The sequence below is a fragment of the Carassius carassius genome, chromosome 11, assembly GCF_963082965.1.
Source record: "Carassius carassius chromosome 11, fCarCar2.1, whole genome shotgun sequence".
NCBI classification, from domain to species: Eukaryota; Metazoa; Chordata; class Actinopteri; order Cypriniformes; family Cyprinidae; genus Carassius; species Carassius carassius.
The window spans coordinates 33,198,363-33,212,013 of record NC_081765.1 but is presented as its reverse complement, the minus strand read 5'-3'; the positions used below and the strand labels follow the sequence as shown (position 1 = coordinate 33,212,013).

The following is a 13,651-nucleotide window of genomic DNA, read 5'->3' as shown; positions in this document are numbered from 1 at the left end:
CATTTACAGGGATAATTCACCCTAAAAATCAATATTTACTCCCATACAGTCAAACAGTAAAGTCTGAGAACAGACTGAAGTTCAAGTTTTTCTTCATTGTTAATCTTCTCTGCCACAGTTCTCAAATATCTCATTCTTTTCAATAATCGGTCACATGAATGAGATTTATGAGCTCCAATTTGCAGAAGGATGTTAATCTCTTCTTTACATAAAGCATCAAATGACTTCAGAAGACTTGAGCACGAGTCATATATTACATTTTATTTTGGGGTGAACTGTTCTTTTAAAACTAATGGCACAGACATTTGACCTTTACCACAGCAAAGGAAAAATGCTTAATAAAATCTTATTAAGCCCAAACTTTTTAACTGTAGCGTGTTAATATGTGTATTTATTTTGCATGTTTAAATGCATTCTATACATTTCATGGCGGCTGGCTGATACCTGTTGTATCATTACTCCTCTCTAACTATTAAAGGAGTTGAATTTTTCAATCATCTTTATTTGTTTTGCACTGGATCTCTTCCAAACTCTTGTGAACTGATTCCCTGGCCAGCATTTCAGGGCATGAGGGTTTGGGACAGAGCTGCTGATGTGTCTGGAGCCGGTGTGTGGATGTGAATCACGCTTCCTCTGTGTATTTTGTAGTTGTGAACTCAGGAGTGTTCAGGAGAGGCTGGAACTGGTGTTTTCTCCTCTGCTCCACGTACATCAGCGACAGGAGCAGCAGGACCAGACCGAGGAATATTCCTCCCAGTGTGCTGCCCAGGAGAAACATGGACGGTCTGTTGTCTGCTTCTGGGAAAACACACACACACACACACACACACACACACACACACACATATGTATACTGAAAGATCACCCACTGAACATGTGCATGTTGATTCAGAGTCATGATCATATTGTTAAACGAATAGTTCAGCCAAAATGAAAATTCTGTCATTGCTTATTCACCCGTATGTTGGTCCAAACCCATATGGTGTCATTTTTATGTGGAACACAGAATTTTTGACTACATATGGAAGGCTTCCACAAGGGAATAAAAAAAAATGTAATTAAAAAAAATCTCACAATTTTTTTCTTTTTATCTTTTATTGTTTTTTATTCTGTCAGAATTTCTCAGAATTATGAGTTTGTATCTCGAAATCCAGACTTACAATGTTGACTTTTTTTACACAGTATTGTGAGAAAAAAGTCTGAATTGTGCGATGAAAAAGACGCAATTACCTTATTTTATTGATTTATAATTTTTAATCTGTTGACAGAAGCTTGCATTAAAGCATAATATGGATCTGTTCCAAATACATTTGATACATTTGATTTGAAAATACTGTTTTCCAAAATGTTTAAAGCATCATTCTTATATTAATAGCATAAGAACTTCATTATGTCTAGTCTCTGTCATCTCAGTGAGCTTTTATTCTGTTTTCCGCATGCGCAGTTAGTTGATTTTTATCGTTTCAGCAGTGTCAGTGTGGACGAGAAACTTTTGGAAAATGCATTTGGTGTTTCCGGTGTAAATCAGTGTTGCCAAGTCCGTGGTTTTCGGATGTCATAGATCACGTGCTTTTCTCAAAACGAATCCGATACAGTGCTAAATGTGAAATGTGTTTTTTTGTATACAAGATTCAGAGCTTCTGTGTTGAACGTAACGGGTTTTGTTGTGAAAACCTGGCAACCCTGAATGCTATTAAAACTCAGGCCAAAGAAGACACAAACCAGCTAAACATTTCAGCTGTGTGGATGCTAGACAATATCGATTTGTCTTTTAATCAATCATTTGGACTTGCCATCCGATAATGTCAGTAAACTTGGTCTTTGAAACAAAGTCTGAGATTTCTGTAAATTTATCTCGAAATTCAAACATTTGATGGTGTTTTAACGCTCTTTAAATGTGTCGTGTTACAGTTTGCTGATTGATTTTGTTGATAAATGATAAAAAACATGATAATATCATTAAAACGTTGGTGAAATGCTAACATTCATTAATAACTGCCTTATGCACACTTTAAATGTTTATATGCAACTCAGTGTTGATTATTAAAAGAGTTGCTAATGAATTGGTTATTAAAAACAGCATTATTTTGGTGCATCACTTCTTTTACATGCAACAACAGTTCAAAGTGACCAATGTTATGGTGCCTTTATGATGTTTTTAGTCTTATCTGGAGCTTGACCGTCGTGGAGTGTTCTTTTAAAAAATATGGGTAAGTACTGATAGAATTAGCATTTTTGGAGGTAAATTATTCCTAGAATATATACATTGACAGTATGTCTGTTACCTTCAAGTTCAACGGCGTAGGAGTAGCCCAGCTGTTCAGATGTGATGTAGATCTCCTCGTTGGTCACAGGTGGGAAAAAGGGAACCATGTTATTATGCCGGTTGTGTCCGATAGGGGCCATCTCATCCGGCAAGCTGGCGTTTTCACGGGAACGTCTCATCCATTCCTCAAATATGGCATCGGTCTGACTTGTCGTATCCTTCCAGTGCGTTCCTTCAAGGAAGAAAGAACCTAAGAGAGATCTTAGAGTGAGTAAAACATGTGTAAGTGTTTGTTTTTAGATGAACTGTTGCTTCAAGACTGTATTTTTGACTGGATTACCTGAAGCTGAAGCTGGAGTTGGTCAAGTACGGTGGACTGTCAAAGTCTCGGAGGTTCAGTCAGCTTCTGACGTCGTTCATGGTTGGTAAAGTCAGATTAGTGCTCTCCATGACTCCTCTGCGCAGAGATCCCTCGCTGGTCGCGTTATACAGGGTCACCAGACGGTTGTACTCATCCAGACTTAGAGGAAAAGATGCACGTCATTGTCTAATGTTACATGCTGGCATGAATCTGGATCGGTGTCAGCAGCAGGTTTAAGTGTGTCTCATTCTGCTTCTTAGTTTAGTAGTAAGTGCACTTGTAAGGGAGTCACTATTTTTTTTGAACCCATACTGGTGCACTGAAAAGATTATTCTCTAGTTTCCTAAAAACACAAGCTGTGGAAAGACACGTCCAATGTCAGTTTATGAAGATTAGATCTTAAAGAGAATTGTTGTTGGATGATATTTAGTCAATTTATGTATGTTCTGCAATTTTTGTATTTATATACGTATTAAGCAATTTGTTAATTTCTATATTCATTTATTGTCTGAAAGGTATTATGTATTATTGGATTAAAGCATATTTTGAGTCATTCATTTCACAGTTTTTATTAGATTAAGGTGATTGCTAATTCAAATTCATAATCATACAAATGTATCTTCCTGATGTGCTACAGTGTTGCTATTGTTAACTATATGTATACGTAAACTATTAAAAATCATTTTCAGTAATAAAAATAAATCTGAAATAAAATATAAATGTTAAATAAATAAATAAAATAATAAAATAAAATATATAAATAAATACATTTAAAAAATGTTGCATTGATAGTTGCTTTGGTCAGAATTATTATAGTAAAATTAAAAAGAAAAACAAAAAATCATTATTTGTAATGAAATAACTGTTATCTAAAATGAAAGCAAATGTGAAAAAAAGTCAAACTTATTTTATTTCATCTAGTTTCCGAAGCAACATTTCTCAATTTAATTTAGTTTACCTTGATGCACTAACATCTCAATGATACTAAAATAGTACTGGCACTTGCAAATAAAATACTAAAGTAAATTAATGCTAATGTACAAATTTATATTCCCGATGTACTATAGTTTTGTTAGCATTAACTGAAACTAAATCTATTAAAATACAATTTTCAATAATTCAAATATATACTGACAAATATAAATATTTCAAATGTAAATATTAGATGAGGATTAAAATTGTCATTGTCATTACACAATATCTTTGTAATAATTCAAACATTATGCTTATTCTGACGTGTACATATATGATAATGTAAAATCACAACTAATTAGTATTTGGGGTGAAAGCAATTACTCTTTTAATATGTCATAAATTGATATTTGTTGTAAATAAGCCTGATGAAATTGTTACACTGAATGGCATTTTAGTGGGTCTCTTCTGGAAATCAAGGAAAAAATTTATGATATTTATTTTTTTCTCAGAAAAACAAAAACAAAATTGCAACAGATTAAACAGATTTTTATTTTTTGTCTTTGACACACATTTGACATATATTTTAATATATATATTAAATTTTATTAATTTATTGACAATTTTAGACAGCTACTTTTGAATGGCAGTCTTCTATAACTAACCAGCTGAACGCACCTGTCACACACCACTCCCCAGCGGGCAAACCTGGAGCGAGGGCTGATCTGGGACGGGTCACTGGGGTCCCGTCCTCCGAGCAGAGAGTCTGTGCACACGTCACACTCCGTCCGTCCCGTCGCAAAGTTCCAGTACGGTACGGCGAAGTTCTCATTACCTGTGAGTTTCTATGATGGGGAGAAAATATCAGTTCCTCTTCAGGAACTCGAGCTGCGTCGAACGCCTTGGGGAACGCCTTTGGCGAGACCGACTCTGAATATCATGTGCAATCTGTCCAATGGAAGGGCGTGACGTCACGGGCGGGGTGATCTAACGACCAGGAAGCTATAAAAGCAAATGCCATGCAGCTGGCTTCAGCTTCTTGTCTTTCAGCAAGTGCTCTGTGTGTGCATGTCATTCTGTCTTGTCAGTCTTATTTGTTGTCATTCGTCATTATTAGCTCCTTTAAGTAGCTATATTATGTCAAAGAGCAAAGCTAAGACTGGGCATCTGAAGGGTGAATCCAGACCGCGTTTCAGATTGTGTGTTCCTCCCTGCTCTCAAAGATAATCAAAGGCGGGGATACACACAGTCTGTGCGTTGTCTGCCTGGGATCGAAGCGCACTGTGTATGATTTTACATGTATGCTATTCGCGCGCTGACGAGGCAACGCATGTATTGTATAATTTTCAATTATATCACTTCAGTGTGCATTTTATCACAATCCAGACCGTTTTTACTTGTCTGATTGTTGAATTGCATTACATTATGAGGAATATAATGACATTTATTTAACTTGTGAAGTTAGATGTACTGGAAGGACTGCTGGGCGGGAGCAGCCCTCTCCGCATACAAACAGAGCATTGTTCCCCGTGTTGTTCTGAGCGTTTTTGTTCCCCGTGTTCCCCGCTTCGGGACCGGAGGCTAAAGCAACGCTCTGGGCCAGGGTCTTCCCAGCCTAATCCGGATCCGAGGAGCCGTACTTCAGGCTGGGAGGTCCACGGCCAAGAAGTCATGACGCATTTCGGTCAAGACTACAGAGGGCAGCCCCTACTGGGGTAGAGCAGGGTCAAACCTCATTATACGGTGCCCGTCTCACTTCAGTGTCCTCAGGAGGTCGGTTTGCCAGCCCTGCCAGAGTTTCAGGGCACAGCGGCTTCCAGCGAGTACTGCTCTCAGTTATTTCCGCCCGTGAACATAGCGGAGCTAAGATGCTCGCCACCCCTTCGGGGGCCTCTTACATCAGAGGTCAGTCTCGAGAGACTGATTCCCTGAGTACATTATTTAGCAGCATGGAAACTACTGCCAAATGTATCTTGATGGTATCTCCTGCGTATGGTAGAAAAAGGCTACTGCATTCAGTTCGGCTCTCCACCGCCGAGATTCAATGGGGTTGTCCCGACACAAGTCAGTCCCCAGCAGGCTCTGGTTATGGAACAAGAAGTGAATACCCTATTAAGGAAGGAGGCCATCGAGGTGATCCCTCCTCAGGACGGGGAGTCCGGGTTTTACAGCCGGTATTTCATAGTTCCAAAGAAGTGAAAGTGACGTGACATTCAGCCAAGTATGGTGAACCATACTCAGAATTCGTGCTCTGCATTTAGCCCATCCGAAGTGCACACACACACACACTGTGAACACACACCCGGAGCAGTGGGCAGCCATTTATGCTGCGGCGCCCGGGGAGAAGTTGGGTGTTCGATGCCTTGCTCAAGGGCACCTAAGTCGTGGTATTGAGGGTGGAGAGAGCACTGTACATTCACTCCCCCCCACCCACAATTCCTGCCGGCCCGAGACTCAAACTCACAACCCTTCGATTGCGAGTCCGACTCTCTAACCATTAGGCCATGACTTCCCCTGAATGGGGAAGGATGGGGGATTGAATCCGATCTTAGATCTACGTCATCTGAACCACTCAGTTATGTCACTGAAGTTCAAAATGCTTACCATCAAGCAGGTTGTAGCTCAAATCAGGTCCGAGGACTGGTTTGTCACGATAGATCTCAAAGATGCATACTTCCATGTTTCCATCCTTCCACAACACAGGAAGTTTCTGAGGTTCGCTTTCTCGGATCGAGTCGATCCTCACATCAGTCAAGAGAGTCAAAGACGGCCAGTCACTCACTGTCAAACAGTTTCAGAGACTATTAGGGCTGATGGCAGCTGCGTCCAATGTGATACCTTTTGGCCTGCTGTACATGCGACCCCTACAGTGGTGGCTCAAGTCCAAGGGTTTTTCCCAGAAGGGGGATCCACTTCAAACTATCAATGTCAAACGGCGATGCCTTCGTCCCTTAGACATGTGGAAGAAACCTTGGTTCTTGAATCAGTGCCCGGTGCTGGGTGCTATTTGTGGCCGTGTATCCCTAGCGACAGATGCGTCCCTCACCGGTTGGGGTACGGTCATGAGTGGCCACCCTGTCTGCAGTCTGTGGAGCGGTCACCATCTGACATGGCATACCAATTGTCTAGAGATGCTAGCTGTGTATCGAGCATTGAAATATTTTCTCCCAGAAGGTCACCGTGTGTTGGTGTGCACCGACAACACATCGGTGGTCTCTTATATCAGTCACCAGGGAGATCTGCGTTCGCGCCCCTTGTACAAGCTGGCACACCAGATCCTTCTGTGGTCCCAGGACAAACTCCTCTCGTTAAGAGCGGTGTATATTCCTGGGAGATTGACTGTGGGATAGGGGCAGAGGCCCGGGGGGGCTTCACCCAGAGGTGTTAAATCAGATATGGAGAGTTTTTGGACCTCTTTGCGACTCAAGAGGACAGATCTACTCTCTCAGGTGCAGGGCAAGATAATTCATCCTCGCCCGGAGTTGTGGGAACTGTGGGTGTAGCCCCTGAGGGGGCACAACTCATAGCATCCAGTCTCTCATCTGAGGTTGTTGAGACCCTTCATCCAATCCAGAGCTCGCTCAACAAGGAAACTGTACACCTCATGGTGCAGAGACCACCAGCTTGACCCTGTTAACTGCCCAGTTGGTACATTTCTGGACTTTCTACAAGCCAGGCTCTCTGCAGGTTAACCCACTCCACCTTAAAAGGCTTACGTGGCAGCCATTGTAGCTTACTATGTCCCTTCCGGTGATCAATCAGTGGATAGACACCCCATAGTGACACGTTTCCTCCACGGTGCAATGAGGCTGAGGCCTCCAGTACAGTCCAGTTTTCCCCCTGGGACATGGTTGTGGTTTTAGAGGTGTAAGCTCCATTCGAGCCAATTCAAAATATTTCAGATAGACATCTGACCCTTTAAACTGTAGGCCCCTTCGGTGCCCCCTACCTACCTAGACTTTGCACCCAGCATGGCCAAAGCACTCTTATACCCTAGAGCGGGTTATGTTACAAAAATTCCCTCTGTCACAACAACAATCAATAGTACTGCAGGCCTTCTGCTCTCCTCCTCCCATCTTGGAGTCCGACCAGTAGAAGCTAATTGTATGTATCCAGCTCGACACATACGTCCAGAGAGCTGCCCTGTGGACAAAGACGGGCCGGCGGCCTGTGTGCCATGGTCCCCCCAAACTGGGATTTATCCTGCAACTAAGCAGAACCTTAGTCGGATCTATCCACATTGCCTATGGGTCCTCTGGTCTTCCCCCACCGTTGGGAGCCAAGGCTCACTCTACATGGGGTATGGCAGCATCTAAGGCCGGAATCACCAACCCATCGATCGTGGTCAACAAATCAATCTTGGAAAGCATTTTAAGTCGATCGCGAAGAGTTTTCAAAATCAGAGAAAAAAAACGAAACTATTTTTATTCATTATTATTTATTAATTTAAAATGCACCATGTGTGAGCCTATTGTGTGTAGTAAATGGTGTCTAGGGGAAGAAGAGGGGTATATCCGTCCTATCAAATAGGATATAGTTTACATATGTCTGTGAAATAACCGCTTTCTTTATACTTTCACCTGGCACTGCAGCGCAAGCCTCCGCTGACTGTGTGCGCTCCTCCCCAAATAGACGACGCATTAATACTTGACGCAACTGTTTTAGACTGAAAACCAGAACATACAACTGATTTAGACGCGCAAACTGGGTGACCGTGTGATGTGTTGAATTATAGTTGACAGTTTGTACAGTTATATACTATTTGCATAGTTAAATATTTTGCTAGTGACTAACAGGCAACAAAGAATGTCAAAGTAGAACTTACATTGTGGGCTTGTTTTTGCATAATTTTTTGCAAGTGGTAGATCTTGGTTTACATTTGGACTTTGGATGTGATCTTAGGCTTGAAAAGGTTGTTGACCACTTCTCTAAGGCCTTCTTAGCAGGTTTTCCCTGGAATTGGACATTGGACATCTGCAATGCTGTGGGATGGTCCATCCCCATGGTCATGCCCTTCCATTGGACAGATTGCACACAATATTTAGAGTCGGTCTCGCCAAAGGCGTTCCCCAAAGCGATTGACGCAGCATCACGTTCCTTCGAGGAACTAGGGTTATATTCATAACCTTGGGATGTTTCTTCTGTATTGGAAAACCTATAGATTCACTCAAGTGTTCAGAAGAAAGAGGAATTTAGATTCTAGCTCATGATATTTTTGAGAATAAAAATGATCTATTAACGTTTTCATTAAGGCACTATAACGCTGTAAAAAAACTCACATAATTTAACTTAAAAACTTAAGTGCAGTTGCTGCATAAATGTTTAAGTAAATAGAAATATTTAAGTACATTTAAAGTAAAGATTTTGCAAGTAAATAAAAAATAATTGCAAATAATTCGTATTTTCTTGGAAAAAATCGTTTTATTTCCATCTTCGAATAATTATTTTACAGTGGTGTAATCAAATTGATCTAATCATTTCAACAATTTTTTTTTTAAATAAAATATGGTTGAAAAATAAAGTTGAAATTACTTAAACTGCTTAAATTGAAAAATAAAATTGAAATTAGTTAAAGCACTAAACTTTAGTTGGAAAATAAAGTTGAAATTAGTTAAACTGCTACAATTTTCTTGAAAAATAAAGTTGAAATTAGTTAAACTGCTAAAATTAAGATAAAAAATAAAGTTGTAATTAGTTAAACTGCTAAAATTAAATGAAAATAGTTGAAATTATTTAAATTGCTAAAATTAAGATGAAAAATAAAACTGAAAATAGTAAAACTGCTACGAATAAGTTGAAAAATAAAGTTAAAATTAGTTAAACTGCTAAAATTAAGTTGAAACAGTTGAAATTAGTTAAGTACTCAAATTAAGTTGAAAAATAGTTGAAATTAGTTAAATGCAAAAATTAAGTTGAAAATAAAGTTGAAATTAGTTAAACTGCTAAAATTAAGTTGAAAAATAAAGTTGAAATTAGCTAAAATGAAGTTGAAAAATAAAATTGAAATTAGCTAAATTACTAAAATTAAGCTGAAAATTAATGTTGAAATTAGCTAAACTGCTAAAATTGGTTGAATTAAAGTAATGATAAAAAAACTCTTATTGAATTGGTAGAATTATATGTAAATATATGTTGCTATGATTTGTTGATCATTTTCAATTGTGATAATTTAATATGCAACCCTACATTTGTATCCATCTATCACAATGATAACTATTAATGAATTAATTGATTAATAAAAAAAAAAAAAATCCAACTGATTATTCCGGTTGTTTTTTGATGTTGTAATATTTCTGGGTTACTATGAAGGGCCAGAAAGTAAACTTATTTAATTGCCGTTGGCTGAATGTAAATGCTGCATTATATCCAACTATATTATATTAACATTTACTGTTATAAGATTAAATTCACTTATATAATCAACATTTCAATACAAATTAAAATCTTAGTCATCTTTTTCAATGCAAATTTAAATTTCTATACAAATTAAAATCTTAAAGACAAGTCAGCGGTCATCACAAGCCAACTTGATGACTTTGTTATGACCTTGATGAATTTTAATATGATATTATTGGATATAATGCAGTATTCAGCTCATGGCAGCATAAGTTTGATTTCTGGCCCTGGGGTTTGGCATCTTTGTCCTAACGTCCTATAGTTTGGACAATGTGTTTAGAAGAGACTTATTTAGTCTGTGCAAAACCCCAAAACGTCATTGACCTCTTGACGTGAGGGCGTCTAGATGATTAGATGATGATTAGACACACAGTGTTGAACAGAGAAGACCTGATCTGACCTGTAGCTCTCTCTCCAGACTGAGCAGATGATATCTGTGCCAGGTGATGAACGCCGGACCCTTGTGCGAAAAGTCGATGGCTTTAAAAGGACGTCCTGGACCTGCCAGAAACAAGGACGTCAAAACTTACGCCAGGTGACCAAATACACAACATAATGTCTGATAGATCTCCTTATTGTATTAGACTCAATGAAATTCGTTATATATTTTCTCAAATACAATTTTTTGGTGTGTGTTTAAATATCCTACAGATTTACTTTTAATGGTTTCATTAAATTTTAATAATCAGAAAGCATGTCTAATGAATTGAACTGAATCATATACCTTTTAAAAAACATTATTTATTTATTAATTTATTATTTATGAAATGTCCCATTAATTTAAACATATTTAATTTAACAGCTATGTATTAATTGTTTTTACATTTATATACATATATATATATATATATATATATATATATATATATATATAAGCTCAAGCTTTTTTTTTTTTTTACCGATTTCCTTTTTTCACAATTCTGTTTTACTGGTTTCGTTTTAATGGTAAAATCTTATGGTAATCAAACTAGGACATTAAACTGGAAAAATGTATCTTCTAAAATGTAATGAAATTAATATTGAACAATTCCTTTTTTTTTTTAACAAAATGTTGCACAACAGAGACTTACTCTTACAATTAAAACATAATATATATATATGGCACTTTAATATTCACAGACACTAATCCAGATTGCGATTTGATTAATTGTGCATCTCTACCGAAATCATAGGGCTGAATAATAATCAATGATGGAAAAAATTTCAAATGCATGATAGTTTTTCACAAATTTAAACCACCGTTTAAAAGTGATTTTGTAATGTTTTCCTTTTCCTCATTTACTCTAGCTCCTGCGTTCACTGCTCTTCACCTAGTAATGTGTCTCGGACAGAGTAGTAGTGCTGCCAGACGAAGAAGTGGTAGATGGAGATGTTGTTGAACTGCGGCTCGGTGCCGTTGGGTCCCAGCAGGCCGAGCCAGTGCTGTGTGGCGATGATGTATTCAGGGTGGACGGTGGTTTTGGCCCGATCCAGGACGTCCAGGAACTCCTGCAGCTCTGCGGGGCTCAGAGAGTGAATGTCCTTCCTCACAACGGGAGCTTTGCGCTGGTCACAGCCCGGCCCCGTCCAGCTGAATCTACACTCGCCACAGTTATAACCTGCAAAGTTCCCTGTTCACAAGAGAATAGAGGCGTGCGGTTGGTAAAGTGTCCCTGTCACACATTCAGATCTGTAGATATCTTCTTTAATAAAAGGAGATGGGATTTTTACGTACTCTACAAGTCTAATTTTGGGACACACTTGACTGAAATTATGTTGTTAAAAAGATTTTTAAATTAAATTTCTAATTAAAGTTAAAATAAAAAATTCAAGTTTCAATTGAATTATCAATTTGTTAAATTCTTATTATGTAATATAGAAAATTATATATATATATATATATATATATATTATATTATATATATATATATATATATATATATTATATTATATATATATATATTATATTTTATATATATATATATATATATATAAATTATTATATATTGGGGCTTTTTATTATAATTTGTTACATTATGTATTTAAATTATAATATATAATACATTATATTATTTAATGAGAATATATATATATATATATATATATATATATATATATATATATATTTACAATTATATATACATTTTAATAAATATTTGTCGCCCATACTACAACATATATCAATATAAATGAAATAATTAATAATAAAAGTACATTTGTAATGTTTAATTAATGTAACTGTACACACACACACACACACATTGATATAATATATATTTTATATATATACCACATATATATATATATATATATATATATATATATATATACTTTTATGTATTTTTGTAATACATTTGTATTATATACTTTATATTATTTATATATATATATATATATATATATATATATATATACACACAATTAAGAAATATAAACATACAATTTTAAATATTTGTCACTACATAGTTTCCATATATCTAGTTGTATTAATTTCTAATATATATATATATATATATATATATATATATAGGTATATGGGATATATTTCAGCTTGATATCCAGGTGTGTCATACAGAAGAACCTGAAGAAGTATGCAAACAGCCAAAACAATTTCTTAAATGTGTCAGAAAGTCAACATATTATTATTTTACGTACCAAAGCATCTACATGTGCGATTAAAACGGTGCAGCAGACTCGGGGGAACTGAGCCTCGGTCGGCTTGATCCATCCCAGACTGGAAACCACAGCCAGCACAATCAATCTCCTCATGTCTGGAGGATCTTATTCAGCTCGCTTTAGGATTCTCAGGGTCTCTCTCAGATGCAGCAGCACGTCACTAATCAGTGTTTTTAAGGATTACATGCGGTTCTGAGCGTATAATGCTTTCCTTCCACACATCACATGCATATTGACAGAGCTCAAGCCCATCGGTGCTTTATATGCTCTGGACATGGGAGGATGATGACGGCCGTCCCGTGGTAGTCACCTGACACAGAGAAACTATTCATTGTGTTAAAGCCCTGAGGAAACAGTTCTCAATGGATTCAACTCATGTAGAGCAGATTAAACTGACTCGTGTCATCACTCTCCCGGGGAGGAGCCAGATGCATGGGACTCCATCTGATCAACGGATTCATTTTTAGGCTAATATGAAAGGATGGTTTTGAAATTAGTTTCTGAGAAATATTCCTATGTATAACTCAGGAAAAAAAAAAGAAACGTATGCAGATAAACTGACCTAAAAATATTTGGATATGCACTTAAATCACATTTAAATAATATAATAGTACAAAAATAATACAGAAATAACACTGCAATACATTTTATTTATTTATATATATATATATATATATATATATATATATATATATATATATATATATATATATATATATATATATATATATATATATAATGGTATATATTATATATTACATGGCTGGTAATGCATGATAAAATACAAACATATAAGTACATTGAAAAGTAAGAAAACTAGAAATAAAATAATATTTGAAAATAATATTTTGATTAAATGATTAAACTGTTTTGATTAAATGTTTGCAAGATAAATTAATGTAACTATGTATATTTTTTTATTATAATTCAGTCCTTATTTTATTTCAGCTATTGCTAATGCAGCATTTCTATTTGTTTCCATTTTTATGTTATTGTGGTGCAGCAACTGATCATATTTATCTGTCATTTGAAATATACATTTATTTTAACTGAGATTTACA

At 36.6% G+C, this 13,651-nt stretch overlaps 1 pseudogene; it reads right to left on the bottom strand.

Moving 5' to 3' along the window:
* Positions 1–622: 622 nt before the first annotated feature.
* LOC132152538 (L-dopachrome tautomerase-like) lies at positions 623–12,683 on the bottom strand (annotated as a pseudogene).
* Between the last annotated feature and the right edge of the window lie 968 nt (positions 12,684–13,651).